The following is a 13156-nucleotide window of genomic DNA, read 5'->3' on the forward strand; positions in this document are numbered from 1 at the left end:
TAAATAAAAGGAGAGAAAAAGGTAAATACATTAAAAAACAGCAAATAAATAAAAAAATTATATAAATTTTTAAACAAGGAGCAATGTTGAAGTAAAATATAACTCCTTAATAAGACTGGAAGTCCAGTCGCCTTCAGCAAAACCCTTATTCCAACCTTCCCATTATTTCTCGGAAGAGGAGGAAGAGGTTTCTTTTCCTCCGACGGGCAATGCCTTGGGGCACCGTCCCCTCCCCACCCACCCCGCCCGCCCGCCCCCAAAAAGTCGGCCGGTTCCCCGAAATCTGCTTCGGGTCCGGTGCCGTAAAATATCCGAGTTGAGAAGATTAAGACTGAGGAAGTGTGAGCTGAAGGGGGAGTCTATTAGTGGATCGGAAACAACCGTGGGGTAAATATATTCACAGAATTATTCATTCATTTGGTGCCGCAGAAGAGATTGTTTTAATGAATTTTAGTTAGAATATATGAGAATAAGTACAAATAAAACTAAATAGACGTAAGGAAAAATAAACTGAAAATTATAAATATACATTAGAATAACAAAAATAAATAATAATCGATAAGAAAAAAGGAATTTAATAAAAATATATAAATCAAATTAAAAAAATAAAATAGATAAAAACAACAATAAAATAAAAAAACAGACATTCATACAACTTACAACTGTCTTCTTTCTTTCTTTTTTAACTCATCGTAAAATAGGTTTTTGTAGAGCATATTTGTCCAAAAGCTCGTAAAGGAGGTACTGTGAAGTCACATGCAAATAATACAGACGATTTATTTGTCAAAATCAAACTGATGTCGGAAAACACCTTTGTTAAGGAACCGAAAAATTAAGTGTTTTTGGGTTGGAAAAATATATTGGGAAACATGCTCATTAAACATTTTTTTTTTTTTAAGTTAAACCTATCTCGAAAAACAGCCTTGTTAAGAAAATGAAAAATGAGCCAATATGAGACGAGGAAGATTCCGTCAGACAATAAGAGAGTAAATTAAGTAAATGTGAATGAAGACAAGAAGTAGCAAAAACCCTTTCATTCTAAATCATTCAGAGTGCCTCTTTTTGATAAATCGGTTTCTTTCTAAACCATTCAGAGTGCCTCTTTTTGATAAATCGGTTTCTCTCTAAATCATTCAGAGTGCCTCTTTTTGATAAATCGGTTTCTTTCTAAACCATTCAGAGTGCCTCTTTTTGATAAATCGGTTTCTTTCTAAACCATTCAGAGTGCCTCTTTTTGATAAATCGGTTTCTCTCTAAATCATTCAGAGTGCCTCTTTTTGATAAATCGGTTTCTCTCTAAATCATTCAGAGTGCCTCTTTTTGATAAATCGGTTTCTCTCTAAATCATTCAGAGTGCCTCTTTTTGATAAATCGGTTTCTCTCTAAATCATTCAGAGTGCCTCTTTTGATAAATCTGTTTCTCTCTAAATCATTCAGAGTGCCTCTTTTTGATAAATCGGTTTCTCTCTAAATCATTCAGAGTGCCTCTTTTTGATAAATCGGTTTCTCTCTAAATCATTCAGAGTGCCTCTTTTTGATAAATCGGTTTCTCTCTAAATCATTCAGTGCCTCTTTTTGATAAATCGGTTTCTTTCTAAACCATTCAGAGTGCCTCTTTTTGATAAATCGGTTTCTCTCTAAATCATTCAGAGTGCCTCTTTTTGATAAATCGGTTTCTTTCTAAACCATTCAGAGTGCCTCTTTTTGATAAATCGGTTTCTTTCTAAACCATTCAGAGTGCCTCTTTTTGATAAATCGGTTTCTCTCTAAATCATTCAGAGTGCCTCTTTTTGATAAATCGGTTTCTCTCTAAATCATTCAGAGTGCCTCTTTTTGATAAATCGGTTTCTCTCTAAATCATTCAGAGTGCCTCTTTTTGATAAATCGGTTTCTCTCTAAATCATTCAGAGTGCCTCTTTTGATAAATCTGTTTCTCTCTAAATCATTCAGAGTGCCTCTTTTTGATAAATCGGTTTCTCTCTAAATCATTCAGAGTGCCTCTTTTTGATAAATCGGTTTCTCTCTAAATCATTCAGAGTGCCTCTTTTTGATAAATCGGTTTCTCTCTAAATCATTCAGTGCCTCTTTTTGATAAATCGGTTTCTCTCTAAATCATTCAGAGTGCCTCTTTTTGATAAATCGGTTTCCCTCTAAATCATTCAGAGTGCCTCTTTTTGATAAATCGGTTTCTCTCTAAATCATTCAGAGTGCCTCTTTTTGATAAATCGCTCTCTAAATCATTCAGAGTGCCTCTTTTTGATAAACCGGTTTCTCTCTAAACCATTCAGAGCGCCTATTTTTGATAAACCGGTTTCTTATCCCTTGGGAGTGAAAGTCCTTTGACACAATTTTGGATTTCGCTAGCCGTATCAGCAAAATGGGTTTCGCACTTCTTAAAAAGATAAGTAAAAAAAAAAAAAATGTTTGTGTGGAGTAAAACAAATGCAACGCAGAAGCAGCGTATTGATTCCGAAGACGTTGGCAAAATTTGTGTCTCACTGGACAATAACAAGAATACAAGGACGCCATAATGGAGAGGACAAAGCAGGTCACTTTACCGTACTTGCAAGATGACTCAGACTTACAAATTAATATACAGACATGACACCAGCAAAAAAACAACGTTCTAAGTAAAAACTCCCAACAACAACAAAGAAAAAAAAAGAAAACAACAACAGGAACTTAGAGCATAGGAAGCAACTTACTATAAAACAAGTAAACGTAAAAAATGCGCCTAAGTTTCTTCGGCGCAATCGAGTTTTCTGTACAGCGTATAATGTCGTATGAAACTCTCAAAACGGCCATCAAACTCTCAGCCGCGGCCCATAAAACTTTCACCCATGGCCCGGTCGTAGTCTGTGTTGTTGGCGCCCATAACGGTGCCAGACGCACGGTTATGGCTAAATTTAACCTTAAATAAAGTAAAAACTACAGAGGCTAGAGGGCTGCAATTTGTTATGTTTGATGATTGAAGGGTGGAAGATCAAAATACCAATTTGCAGCCCTCTAGCCTCAGTAGTTTTTAAGATCTGAGGGCGGACAGAAAAAGTGCGGACGGACAGACAAATAGCCATCTCAGTAGTTTACTTTTACAGAAAACTAAAAGCACTCACTAGGCGCACACTTCTATAGTCACACATGCTCCCCTACGGCCAATGAAGAATTAGAGAAATTTATTTCTGGTGATAGAAATTCATTTCTCGTTATAATGTGGTTCGGATTCCACAATAAGCTGTAGGTCCCGTTGCTAGGTAACCAATTAGTTCTTAGCCACGTAAAATAAATCTAATCCTTCTGGCCAGCCCTAGGAGAGCTGTTAATCAGTTCAGTGGTCTGGTTAAACTAAGGTATACTTAACTTTTTTTTCTACGTACAAAAAACCTTAAGCTTGAATCTTTTGGTTATCTTAGTTCAATTTACTAAACTTAACTACTAAGGGATTATTCCCCGTAGGGGGGTAGGGGGTTAGTGCCGTCAGTGCACCTCATACGGTGCACTGTAGGCATTAATTAAGGTTCTTTTCAGCGTGCCTTCGGCCCCTAACTGCAACCCCTTTTGTTCCTTTTATTGTACCTCCTTTCATATTCTCTTTCTTCCATCTTACTCTCCACCCTCCCCTAACAATTATTCATAGTTAAACTGCGAGGTTTTCCTCCTGTTACACCTTTCAGACCTTTTACTGTCAATTTCCGTTTCAGCGCTGAATGACCTCATAGGTCCCAGTGCTTGGCCTTTGGCCTAAGTTCTACATTAAATTCAACTAAGGGATTACTGTTATGATTTACCAATATGACAAGGATACCACACATATTTAGCCAGCTTTAAAGCATTCAAAAAACCGAAAATCACTATCCAGAAAATTGGGTGAGATTGGTATCGCGGTAACGATTAGACCAATCCAAGCTGATTCCTTCGAGAGAATAACCATTTGCCAAGTTACATAGGAATCAGGTAGTCCGCCCTGTGATATTCTGGTAGCTTCTCCCCCATCCCCACACCCACCCCCCTCGTCACCCGTCCTGCGGAATTCTGGTAAAACAATACCTTTCCACTCTTCACGCAGAGATAGAAGTTAAAACATAATTCCCTCCTGCATACTTGGTAAGGGTCAGTTTCATCAACGACTACAAGAAAATAACTAAAAAAATAACAGTAAAAACAAACACAACTACAGAATGATGATTTCAATATTCGTCATTAAGAAAGAAAAAGAAAAAAATATACAAATCAAAATAACAAAAGACACCTTACGAAGATTCAACAAAATCCATAAAAAAAAACACACACACACACACGCTCACAAAAGAGAAAATTAAATTGCCAAAACCCAAACACAAATCCAAAACGAGAAATTCTAAAATGTTATCTAAATCCCTGCGGGAGCAAAGCTACAGCCACGCTTCATTTGTCAGGGTAAATCGTGTTTTACCTTTAAAAAATGCATTCCCAGAAATGGACAACTTTTTGTCGTTTTCGGTATACGGACAAGAGCACACAACACACACACACACACACACACACACACACACATATATATATATATATATATATATATATATATATATATATATATATATATATATATATATATATATATATATATATATATATATATATATATATATATATATATATATATATATATATATATATATATATATATATATATATATATATATATATATATATATATATATATATATATATGTGTGTGTGTGTGTGTGTGTGTGTGTGTGTGTGTAACTGTAATAGCCCCAATGCCCTCTTAACATACGTATCTGGTAAAAAAGTGACCAGTAAATTCTATTATAGACAACTGGCTCCAAATCTATTTTGGCTTCCAGTTCCCAGCAAACCCTTAGAACGAGGATGCTAGGACCTTGCCCTTCTCCACCATGGTGGCGACCCAACACAGCCAACCGACAACCAGATACATAATTCACTGCTCCATGACACCAGAGGCACAAAAGGACTGAGTGAAACATTTGTGAACATTCTGAACTGTTTAGGAATCGAACTCGAGATCTTTTTCTTGGTGAGGGGAATGTCCTACCCACTGGACCACAAGTTACAATAATGAGCAAGGATGATAGCAAAATGGTCTTGAAAAATGTAAATACTATAATTTCGAAAGCCGTAGCTCATAAATTCGTATGTAAAAGCCAAAGTGATCGCTTAACTTCTCGATTTCTTCATAATTTTGTGGGGGTTCGAGTCCTGGAAGGGACGTCAGAATATCTTAATTTGTTTCTATATTTGATTCTTAGGCTTTGTAGTGACAAGCATATCCGAAAAGTGTGAAGAAGTCGAGAGGTTAAGAGGGCATTGTGGTTATTACAAGTACAAGTACATCTGGTACTACAAAACTAGGCGGATTCTTCATTATTTGTTCCCATTCTGTTTGTATTGCATTCTCTTAAATTTTCCAAATTACCCAAGGCAATAATGTCAAGTAAAAATGTAATGAATGCTGAAAAAATGGAATTATATTTACAAAAGGGGGAATGGCAGCGATCTGTATGAGAGAGGCGGCATAAAATTAATTGGAATAGGGGGAAAAAATAAACGAAAATGTACATAATGGTTACGTAGAGTTTTTCAGGCATGAAAGTATGTGAAGCATTTGCGTAGAGTTTATTAGACTTTATTATTTATTTATTTATTTGTTTATTTAATTTATTATTTGTGGAAACAGAATTACGTATATACCACCCACTTTTATTTGCACGTAACAGCATAAATTAAGGGAATAAAATATAAAAGTAAAAAATATAAAAATCACCAATACCACATACAGCAATACAAGAAAATAAAGGTGAAATGTAAAAAAAAAAAGAAAAAAACAACAACTCTAATTAACCTGTTTGCATGTGCCGAGAGCCTCCGGTCTAAATCTACAAGTGGCCAACAAACTCATCAGCGAGGCCCCGCCCCTTTTGACAAGGCCTTCTCTCGTCCCACGTGTGCGCTCTTAGGTACAGTCATCCAAGTTGTCTCAGTTCCGAGTCAGTTGTGGTGTAGCCATGGTGACGAGCGGTCCTCCCTTTGCGACGTCTCCGCGCGGCAGACCCCTGGCCCTAATCTGACTTTCAATGTTAGCTTCCACAGGTAAAACCTCTTGGTTTAGGACGAGTCACACGGGAGAGAGAGAGAGGGGGGAAATTACCCGAGTGAACTTCAGTTTTACGAGATTACCGCGATGGTGGTAATCGCATTTGAGGGAGAATAATCGTTCTGGACTGAAAACGCGGGGCCGTTGGATGCAACAAGTTGCTCCATTTTTGAGAACTTTTCCTCAGCCGCGGATTCTGAAAACTGCAGTAGTTTCCCCTTTCAGTTCGTCTACGGGACAAAAAACGACCAAAATAAATGATCATGTAGACAACTATAAAATGAATGTGAAGGCTCCTTGATGAAAAGAAAAGGAAGTACAAAATACATAATTCAGGACCGTGGGTAAGTGGAATGAACAAGTCAATAATGATTTTGTTGTTTTTATTTGGAATAAAGACTTCCTCAGGAAGATGAATAAAGAAAAATGGTTTCTCTTCAGATGAACATCGCGGCAGGATGAAAAACCAGTGGCTGAGCATACATATTAATGAGGGTCAGAAAAAAATTCTCTCCTTATGTATATATATATATATATATATATATATATATATATATATATATATATATATATATATATATATATTTTAGTACGGAACTCTTTGAATAAACACACAAATCCATACACGCGTGCACACAAAAGACACCTAACCCATACGCACACCATGTATATATATATATATATATATATATATGTGTGTGTGTGTGTGTGTGTGTGCGTGTCTGTTTGTGTTTAAGCACAGAACAAATACATTACGAATATATCATATGAACTAACAAACTCTCTCTCTCATATATATATATATATATATATATATATATATATATATATATATATGTGTGTGTGTGTGTGTGTATGCATATGCATATATAATTATTTATATATGCATGTATAAACACACAAAGACACACACATATATACATATATATAAATATATATATAAGCATGACATATTATCACTCAAAACAGACTGAAATTTAAACAATCACACTCTCACTATTGCCATCGTTATGAGGACACACAATAATAACCTTGGAAAAAAAAAAAAAAGAGAATCCCTAAATTTTTTGGTTTAATTACGCATCCTCCGCAACATATGAACCATATCAGGAAATGAAATGGCGGAAGCTTCCAAAAATAGAAAGTTTTCATTTGAAGTTTGGCGAATAGAACTTCATTCATTTCTATTTCTTTTTTTTATTGTATTGTATGGAAATTGTAGTTGTTTTACGAACGATAGGGGTAAAAAATCAACGAAAAGGTGATGAAGCGGAGATAGGGGAAAGTAATAATAATTGTGAGAAATAGGAACTGTTTGAAGGAGGAATAATAATAATAATAATAATAATAATAATAATAATAATAATAATAATAATAATAATAATAATAATAATAATAATGTGAAATAGGAAACTGTTTGAAGGAGGAATAATAATAATAATAATAATAATAATAATAATAATAATAATAATAATAATAATAATAACGGCAGAAAGAAAACAGTAAAAGCTACCATGACTAACGCAAAAATTATAATAACATTAAAATTAATTGTAAATATCATAAAAAACAGCAAATACAACATTAATAAAAATAATAACCACGACAAAAAATAACAGCGGAAATATGATAAGGATAACTAAAATTATAACAGTAAAAATTAAAAATAAAAAACACAATAACGAACAATAAAACAATAACAACACTAATAACAACAATTATAGATATCAACAACCAAAAAAAAACAACAGATTTATAATAAATGACAAACATCAACAGCGATAAAAATAATAATAAGAGAATTTCCTTCTCTTTCTTCAGTCTCATTATCCTAACCCTCGTCTCTGCATGCAGTTAATCTTGTCAGGGTAAACACGCATTATGCAGTCATGTGCACAGATGCAACGTAATCCGCGGTGCATTCATTATCTCGTCTTCACACGTTCCCTGCCACGTCCTTTCATCTTTTCTTCTCTGAAGGTTGTTGGCAACACTGCAGATTTACACACACACACACACACACACACACACACACACACACACACATATATATATATATATATATATATATATATATATATATATATATATATATATCATATACTACATATATGTATGTATGTACGTATATGTGTGTGTGTCTGTGTGTGTGCATACACATATATATAATATGTAATATTTGAATATATACATGAATATATACACAATATATATGTGTGTGAGTGCATACATATACACAGACGCAATCAAAACACATTCACGCGTGGAACAGAAATAAATTTCTGACTCACAACGGGATCAAGTACAGCGGTGTTTGGGTTCAAACTTCTTTTATGACCCGTGTGGTTCAGTTGGTAGCGACCTTGCTTTTCAACTGAAAGAGCTGGGCTCGATCCTGATGTTTCAGAAATAAATATATATATATATATATATATATATATATATATATATATATATATATATATATGTGTGTGTGTGTGTGTGTGTGTGTGTGTGTGCGTATGTGTAACACAAACACACTTTCATAGGCTGATTCACAAACTGAATCTTTATCTGTTTATCTACCTATGTATTTGAGATGCATCTTGTATCTATCTTTTTGTTTGTTTACTTTCCTTCTTGAAGACGCGTTTCCTCAAGAAGGTAAACACTTAGAGAGAGAGAGAGAGAGAGAGAGAGAGAGAGAGAGAGAGAGACTCCCTAATCTGTCTCATTTATCTTCCAAGCGCTGAGTCAGAACCTTAAAACCTACCACAACCTTTATACCTTTTCACAGATTTATACAAGATCGTTCTTAAGAGTAAAACGTCTTTCATGTATTTAAGTTGCTCATATAATTTGTCTCAAATGGATTGTAGATTTTGGGATACTTAATTTTCGAATACCATATAAATCGCCTTATTTTCTTTAGTGACCTCTTCATGCCCCATTCTCATTATGACCTTAATATCAATTTTTCTCCCGTTCCCTTTACATGTGCATGCCATTTGCGCACAATCTGATACTTCACATTATTCAGGAACAACATATCAATTATAATCCATCATACAATTACCTTTATTTCAAAGATTCTCTCTCTCTCTCTCTCTCTCTCTCTCTCTCTCTCTCTCTCTCTCTCTCTCTCTCTCTCTCTCTCTCTCTCTCCCAGGATTCTCTAAATTGAAAAGAAATTAGATCTTACTTTCAATCCCCATTCCCTTTAGTCTGTCATACCTTGATTATTCTGCTGATCAGTGGCAGCTGTCATGGGCAGCTTGCTGCCCTTTTGGCTGTGACCTTGGATGCCCAGGTCTCTCGTTCTATCTTTACTTGTGCCGTTTACTCATGAATACATATTCAACTCGGCCGGTCTTCTGCTCTGTCTCGTATGCTAATATTCAGACCTCAATCACTGTGGCTTAAAGTGGAGTATTCTTAACAGTCACTGAAAAAATTCTGTCTTTTGGAAATTGGTCTCATCTTTCCCTTAAACGAGAAATATTTTCTCACTATTCTTAATGAAGGCAGAAGTAATTCTTCCTACTAGTGAGGCAGAGGAGGGAAGACCCAAATTTAGGTCAGGAAAAGCAAGAAGAGACTTCCGGGTTCTCGACAACTCTTATGGAGCGAAGTTGCTGGCCTCACACCCTCTTTCTTGACACCAGTAGGTGGCTAAACTGGTGGACAGTAGGCCAAGAGCGTACCACGGACCTAGCAAATTTGTGAAGTCAACTTTCAAACTTAAATTCAATGTATTAAATTTATTCATAATTGTTAATCTGAATGATAAATTCAGTATGAAAATAGCAATGAAAGAATAAAATAGTTTTGTATTTTTGAGAGAGAGAGAGAGAGAGAGAGAGAGAGAGAGAGAGAGAGAGAGAGAGAGAGAGAGAGAGAGAGAGAATACTAAATTCAACGAAAATATAGGCCGATTAATTTTTTCAAATTCTTGACAACACCAAATTTTCAGGGACATACTAAATACGTTGCAAAGTAGTTGCTTTGTTAAGTAAACGAACTGATATTTTCATCATGCTCTAAAGCAGCTCTAGGTCTTTTATTCTCATCAATATATATATATATATATATATATATATATATATATATATATATATATATACTATATATATATATATATATATATATATATATATATATTATATATATACATACATACAAGTATATGTGTGAATAAAATCACGGCAATTCTGTGTCCAGAGAGAGAGAGAGAGAGAGAGAGAGAGAGAGAGAGAGAGAGAGAGAGAGAGAGAGAGAGAGAGAGACCCACAATAACCCCAAAGTCTCCCCTCATTGAAAAGTTCATCCATTCCCCAGGTGGGGGATTAAATAGATGAAAGAATCGAAGGAGGATTTGGTGGGATTCTGTCAAATCCCCAATCTCTTGCCACTTCTTTGCAACCATTATGTTTCGGAGGACGAATCTCCCCCTTTTCGCTGTAGTGATTAAAGATGTGTCGTGGTGTGTGTTCTTAAGTTAAATGGCGAGGTATTACCTGTGAGTTCTTGTTTGTGTTTACTTAGTATTTGATTGCGTCTCTCTCTCTCTCTCTCTCTCTCTGAATGTATGTGTGTATATATATATATATATATATATATATATATATATATATATATATATATATATATATACACACACAAAAATATATATATTTATATATACATATACTGTATATATAAATATGTATATATGTATAAATAACATATATGTACTGTATATATACATATATATATATTTATATATATACAGTATATATGCGTATATAAATATATACACACACATATATATATATATATATATATATATATATATATATATATATATATATATATATATACATAGAGAGAGAGAGAGAGAGAGAGAGAGAGAGAGAGAGAGAGAGAGAGAGAGAGAGACGCAATCAAATACTAAGTAAACACAAACAAGAACTTACAAGTTATAAACTGAAATAAACTTTCAAACGATTCTTTATTGCTTGACTGCAGTCAAGAATGATGAGTCTCAGAAAGATATTATGTTGGGAGAAAATATTTAATGCTTTAAGAGTCGAGAAATAAGCTGATTCTCAGTCTGTCTGTTGCTCTCTCTCTCTCTCTCTCTCTCTCTCTCTCTCTCTCTCTCTCCGCGAAATCAACTTTGCAATTCATAGTGACTATTAATAGCCAGACTTGTGCTTGTTTTCCACCCCTTCTTCAGGACAGGGACTTCATTAAATGTATATCTGATATGATCTACTAAGAGAGAGAGAGAGAGAGAGAGAGAGAGAGAGAGAGTTCTTAGGGTTTCTTCATAAAATTCAATATTAGTTTATAAACAGAACTGATTTGAGAGAGATAGAGGGAGAGTACTTAGAGTTTAACCACTGAATTAGCAGAGAGAGAGAGAGAGAGAGAGAGAGAGAGAGAGAGAGAGAGAGAGAGAGAGAGAGAGAGAGAGTTCTTAGGGTTTCTTCATAAAATTCAATATTAGTTTATAAACAGAATTGATCTGAGAGAGATAGAGGGAGAGTACTTGGAGTTTAACCACTGAATTAGCAGAGAGAGAGAGAGAGAGAGAGAGAGAGAGAGAGAGAGAGAGAGAGAGAGAGAGAGAGAGAGAGAGAGAGAGTTCTCAGGGTTTCTTCATAAAATTCAATATCGGTTTTATAAATAGAACTGATTTGAGTGAGATAGAGGGAGAGTAGTTAGAGTTACACCACTGAATTAGCAGAGAGAGAGAGAGAGAGAGAGAGAGAGAGAGAGAGAGAGAGAGAGAGAGAGAGAGAGAGAGAGAGAGTTCTCAGGGTTTCCTCATAAAATTCAATATCGGTTTTATAAATAGAACTGATTTGAGTGAGATAGAGGAGAGTAGTTAGAGTTACACCACTGAATTAGCAGAGAGAGAGAGAGAGAGAGAGAGAGAGAGAGAGAGAGAGAGAGAGAGAGAGAGAGAGAAGAACAAGCACACGACACAAGAGCATTCTTCTGAAATCAGTATTAATAATCACCCAATTCACTACAGGGAATTTCATTAAAAAAAAACCCACAGCAATCTGGAACAGACTGACAGTACTTGCTTCAAGCAATGACTAAAACCAGGAGGAACAGCAATTTACATATAACCGGTAAACACTGAGTTGATAACCACAAATGAAATGGAATACTTAGGGTGGGGCAGCTCCATCTGCTCTTCCCTTGCAGTTCTGAAGTCTAATCCGCCAAGACCTCAGGATTCACAGCTGTTGAATTCTCTTTATCTCCTAGTGTTCCCCGGTTCCTATAATTTTTTCTTAGTTTGCCATGAAGAAAAGGTATTACCGTAATGGTACCATAGTAATGTGATTAAAGCCTGTAGGAACTAATAGAATAAATAAGCTCCGGAGCTACAGAGTAACATTCAACTAAATATATGACAATAAATGAGAACAGATGCTAAATAGGACATTAGACTTTCGTCTAAAGATTTTATAAGGACTTTCGGTGTTGAATAACGTCAGCAAATGCAAATAAAAATTTAAAAATCTAAAAATGTGATCAATATTGATAACAAACTTAGACTATGAATGTTGAAACCATGTCCCAGGGAAAGAATGGTCGTTTATCGCATGGCGAGCACATCTGTAATACTCAAAGACAAACAGGACCTGGTGTACCAAGGGAAACATGCATGAGGTCACTACAAAGAGATTTTACGAACACGAGTCTCTTGACCTGTGATGACACGAGAAAAAGCTCTCTGTGGTGAGTCAAGCACTGGGACCTATGAGGTCATTCAGCGCTGAAACGGAAATTGACAGTAAAAGGTTTGAAAGGTGTAACAGGAGGAAAACCTCGCAGTTGCACTATGAATCAATTCTTAAGAGACGGTGGAAAGTAAGACGGAAGAAAGAGAATATGAAAAGGGGTACAGTAAAAGGAATGAAAGGGGTTGGAGTTAGGGGCCGAAGGCATGCTGCAAAGAACCTTAAGTAATGCCTACAGTGCACCGCATGAGGTGCACTGACGGCACTACCCCCGTACGGGGTATTTGGCATTTTGTAAATCAATCGACATATATTGAACTTT

General features: G+C 35.3%; 1 protein-coding gene and 1 long non-coding RNA gene across 4 annotated transcripts in view; one reads left to right on the forward strand and one right to left on the reverse strand.

Annotated features, from left to right (window-relative positions):
- Positions 1 to 13156, reverse strand: part of LOC136845216 (uncharacterized) — a 549715-nt gene that overhangs the window by 41894 nt on the left and 494665 nt on the right. The window lies entirely within an intron of this gene.
- LOC136845214 (glutamate receptor ionotropic, NMDA 2B-like) overlaps positions 5480 to 13156 on the forward strand; it is a 510777-nt gene continuing 503100 nt past the window's right edge. The window contains exon 1 of one of the 2 annotated variants that reach the window (XM_067115285.1): positions 5480 to 6456. The gene's annotated coding sequence lies outside the window, so the exon portion shown is untranslated. The remainder of the gene's footprint in view (positions 6457 to 13156) is intronic. The other variant, XM_067115286.1, reaches the window with a different exon arrangement.

Source organism: Macrobrachium rosenbergii, chromosome 13 (assembly GCF_040412425.1).
Source record: "Macrobrachium rosenbergii isolate ZJJX-2024 chromosome 13, ASM4041242v1, whole genome shotgun sequence".
Classification (NCBI taxonomy): domain Eukaryota; kingdom Metazoa; phylum Arthropoda; class Malacostraca; order Decapoda; family Palaemonidae; genus Macrobrachium; species Macrobrachium rosenbergii.